Genomic DNA, 4,997 nt, shown 5'->3' with positions numbered 1-4,997 from the left:
CCATCTCTGAGGTGCAGATCTTTGGGGTTCAGGTCTTTGATGAACATATCCTGGTGCCGGGCTCTGTGGTGCACATCTCCATGCTACATGTCTCCTGGTGCAGGTCTCCTGGGTGTCAGTTTCCGGGGTGCAATTCTCCACATTGCAGGACTCATGGTGCAGGTCTATTGGGTGCAAGTCTCCTGGATGCTGATCTTTTGGTTGCATGTCTCCAAGGTCCCTGTCTTCAGGGTGCTGGTCTCCAGTGTTGGAGGTCTCTGGGGTGCTGCTGTCCTGGTGCCCATCTCCCAGTGCAGGTCTCTCTGGTTAAAGTTTCCCACTTTAAGGTCCCCTGCATGCAGGTCTCCCAGGTGAAGGTTTCCATGTTAAAAGTCACCCAGTCAAGGTCTCCTGCTGCAGGTCTTTGTGATATAGGTCTCCAGGGGGCAGATCTCCAAGGTTGATGCTCTCAGGGGTGCAGGTCTCCTGGGTCTAAGTCCCAGGGTGCAGGTTTCCTGGTGCAGGACTCCTGGTGCAGGACTCAGATATGCAGGTCTATGACATTGTAAGTCACTAGTGTGCAGTTCTCTGGGGTGAAGGTCTCCACCATTGGTGGTCTCCATGGTACAGGTCTCCTGGTGCAGGTGTCCTGGATGCCAGTCTCCGGAGTACAGATCATTGGCATGCAGGCCTCCTGGGTGCGAGTCCCCAGGGTACAGGTTTCCTGATTGCCTGTCTCTGGTATGCAGGTCTTTGGGGTGCTGGTTTCCTGATGCAGGTATCCTGGGTGCCGGTCTCGCGGATGCAGCTCTCTGCGGTTCAGGTCTCCTTGTGTTCCTCTCTCTAAGGTGCTGGTTTCCACAGTGCAGATCTCCATGGTGCATGTCTCCTGGTGCAGGTATCCATGGTGCAAGTTCCAAAGTGCAGATCTCCATGGTGCATGTCTCCTGGTGCAGGTCTCCATGGTGCAAGTTTCCTGGTGCAGGTCTCCTGAGTGCAGGATTCTGGGTTACAAATCTATGGCACTGGAGTCAGTTCTCAGGGCGGCAGGTCTCCAGGGTTGATAGTCTCAGGGGTACAGGTCTCCAGGGTGCAGGTCTCCTGGTGCAGGTCTACTGGGTGCAGGTCTCTGGGGGGCTGATCTTTTGGTTGCATGTGTCCAACGTGCTGGTCTGCAGGGTTTAGGTCTCCCGTGTTGGAGGTATCTAGGGTGCTGCTGTCCTGGTGCCAGTCTCCTCGTTCTGATATCTCTGGTTATAGTCTCCCACATGTAGGTCCCCTGTGTGCAGGTCTCTGAGATGCAAGTCTCCAGGTTCAGGACTGCTGGGTGTCGGCCTCCGGAGTGCTGGTCTCCTTGGTGCACAAATCTGAGATGCAGTTCACCGGGTTCCACATCTCTGCAGTGCAGGTCTCCTGGGGTAGGTCTCCTAGGTGCCGGACTCCAAGGTACAAGTCTCCTGATGCATGTCTCCTGAGAGCCGGTATCTGGGGTGCAGGTCTCCACAGTGAAGGTGTCCTGTTTTTCAATCTCCAAGGTGCTGGTGTCCGTGGTGCATGTCTCCTGCTGCAGCTCTCCTGGGTTCAGGACACTGGGTTGCAGATCTCCTGGGTGCTAGTTACAGAGATGCAGGTCTGAGGTGCACATCACAGGATTCCACGTCTCTGTGGTACATGTGTCCTGATACAAGTATCCTGGTGCAGACCCAGGGGTGCACGTCTCCACATTGCAGACCTCCTGGTGCAGGTTTACTGGGTGCAGGTCTCTGGGGTGCTGATTTTTTGGTTGCATGTGACAAAGGTGCTGGTCTGCAGGGTTTAGATCTCCAGTGTTGGAGGTCTCTGGGGTGCTGCTGACCTGCTTCCATCTCCTGGGTTTCAGTCTCTGAGATGCAGGTCACCGGGTACCATGTCTCCACAGTGCAGATCTCCTGGAGTAGGTCTCCTGAGTGCTTATTTATGGGGTGCAGATCTTTGGGGTGCAGGTCTCTTGATTCAAGTCTCCTGGTGCCCATCTCCATGGTGCAGGTCTCCGTGGTGCAGGTCTCTCATTGCTGGTCTCTTGGATCCCTGTCTTCAGGGTGCAGGTCTTTGGGGTACAGTTCTCCTTGGTGCAGGACTCTAGTATGCAGGTCTATGGTGTTATAAGTCACTGGTGTTCAGGTCTCCGGGGTGAAGCTCTCCACCATTGGTGGTCTCCATGGTACAGGTCTCCTGGTGAAGGTCTTCATGGTGCAGGTCACTGGCATGCAGGTCCCTGAGGTGCAGGTCACCAGGTTACACATATCTGGGGTGCAGGTCTTCTGCATGCTGGTTTCTGGGGTACAGGTCTACTGATTGCCTGTCTCTGGAGTGCAGGTCTCTGGAATGCTGGTCTCCTAATGTTGGTGTCCTGGGTGCTTGGCCTCTGTAATACAGCTCTCTGCAGTGTACGTCTCCTGTGTTCGTATCTCCGGGATACTGGTTTCCACTGTGCAGATCTCCACGGTGCATGTCTGCTGGTGCCGGTCTCTGGGGTATAAGTCCCAGAGTGCAGATTTCCTGTTGCAGGTCTCCTGAGTGCAGGACTCTGGGTTGCCACTACTCCATGGTATAGTTCTTCTGGAGCAGGTCTCCAAGGTGCTGGTCACAAGGGTGTAGGTCTCCGAGGTGCACATCTCCTGTTGCCAGTCACCACGGTGCAGGTCTCCCGGGTACAGTCTCCACAGTGCAGGTCTCCTGGTGCACTCTGCTGGATTCCGGTCTCAAGGTGCTGCTTTCCACGGTGAATGTGTCTACTGGCATATCTCCTGGTGCAGGTGTCTGGGGTATACTGGCTAGTCCAAGAGTGCAGGTTTCCTGATGGAGGTCTCCCTGGTGCAGGACTCTGGTACACAGGTCTACAGTGTTGTAAGTCAGTTCTCCAGGGTGAATATCTCTGCCATTGGTGGTCTCTATGATATAGGTCTCCTGGTGCAGGTCTCCTGGGTGCCAGTTTCTGAGGTGAAGGACATCGGTGTGGAGATCACCAGCATGCATGTCTCTGGGGTGTATGTCACTGGGTTCCATGGCTCTGTGGTGCAGGTCTCCTTTGTGCTGATCTCTCGGGTACAGGTGTCTTGATTGCCGGTCTCTGGTGTGCAGGTCTTTGAGATGCTGGTCTCCTGATACAAGTGTCGGTGGTGCCAGCCTCTGTGATGCAGTGCTCCACAGTATAGGGCTCCTGTGTTTCTGTCTCCTTGGTCCTGGTTTCCACAGTGCAGATCTCCACAGTGCATGTCTCCTGAGTGCAAGTCCCAGAGTTCAGGTTTTCTAATGCAGGTCTCCTGGGTGCAGGATTCTGGGTTACAAGTTTACAGCGGTGGAGGTCACTGGGAGTCAGTTTTCAGGACAGCAGGACTCTGGGGTGCAGTCTCCACAGTATAAGTCTCCTGGTGCACTCTCTTCGATTCTAGTCTCCTCGTGCTGATTTCCACGATGCAGGCTCCAAGGTGCATATCTCCTGGTGCAGGTCTCGTGGGTGCTGGTCTCCATGGTGAAGGTCTCCTGGTGCAGGTCTCTGGGGTGCTGGTCTCATAGTTGCATGTGTCCAGGGTGCCTGTCTCTTGGGTGCAGATCTTCGGTATTGGAATTCACTGGGGTGCTGCTGTCCTGGTGCCCATGTCCTGGTGTAGGTCTCTCTCATTTAAGTCTCTCATGTGAAGGTCCCCTGGATGCAGGTCTCTGAGGTATAGGTTTCCAGTTCTCTGCACTGTCAGGGACCAGCCTGACAGGTTGAACCGGGCTGAGGTAGGGAGGTGGGAATTGAGAAAAGAAAGAAAGACAGGACAGCGGGGTCGGGAGGAGTCTGCAGGTAGTCATCGACCGACTGCACCTCTGCAAGCCTTCGAGCTACTGCAGCTGCAGCTTCTTTTATTGACTATGCAATGCCTTTTTTACACAAATACTGAATAGGAGGTCAACAAAGAGGAATGTATACTCTCTTCTTCTTAATCTCTAAGAGAAGTCAGGAGACCAAGTTCTTGGTAAATATTTACAGACTTTTGATAAACTATGAAAGGTTTCTCTTATTCTACTCATGTGCTGACAATAGGAATATGCCATCAAAACAAGTTAGATTGAAACAAGTCAGGGGACACTGCGTGGGAAGGGACTAATTCTTGTCAGTCCCTTCGGGTGCAAGGACTCTTGTCAGCTTACACCCGGTCTCCAACACTGCAGTGCTGGTCTTGGGGTGCAGGTCTTTAGGTTTGGAGGTCTCCAGCATGTAGGTATCCTGGGTGCACTTCTCCAAGATGCATGTTTCTGGGGTGTAGGTTTCCTTAGTGTATGTTTCAATGTCAAAAGCCTCCCAAGTCAAGGTCTCCTGGTGCAGGTCTTAATGGGGCAAGACTCTCGGGTTGGTTGTCTCCAATGTGTAGGTCTCCAGGGTTGATGGTCTCAGGGGTTCAGGGGTCTGAAGTACAAGTCCCAGGGTGCAGGTTTCCTGGGTACAGATCTCCTAGTACAAATCTCCTGGGTACCATTCTCCAGGGTGCACGTCTCCTAGGTACAGATCTCCGAGGTGCCAGTTTGTCTCCATGGTGTCAGTCTCCTTGTTCAGGTGTCCTGGGTGCCAGTCTCCGGGGTGCAGGTCTCTTCATGCAGGTCTTTGGGGTGCAGGTGTCCTTGATGCAGGTCTCCTGGTGCCAGTCTCCAGAGTGCTGGTCTCCCAGGTGAATGTCTCCTGGAGCCTGTCTCCAGGGTGCCAGTTTTCTAGGTGCCAGTCTGTTGGGTGCAGGTTTCAGGCCAATATCCATGGTGGGGGGGTCTCTGGGTTGCTGGTCTCTGGGGATGGAGATCTCCAGTGCCACGACCTGTGCAGCAGGTTCAGGATGACTTGCAGAAGGGCCAATGACACAATGAGTACACTATACAAGAAATAATAATTTTGAAGTCACTGGGGGGCCAGGTGGAAATCTCTTTCATGAAGAGGCACACGGAGTCTGGGTCCTGCCTGCTTCCATTCACTTTGAATACATATTTGCCCTTCAGCAATGCAT

The sequence above is a fragment of the Cnephaeus nilssonii genome (genome assembly GCF_951640355.1).
Source record: "Cnephaeus nilssonii genome assembly, chromosome: Y".
In the NCBI taxonomy this organism is placed as follows: Eukaryota; Metazoa; Chordata; class Mammalia; order Chiroptera; family Vespertilionidae; genus Cnephaeus; species Cnephaeus nilssonii.
Note: the sequence above shows the minus strand (reverse complement) of the source record.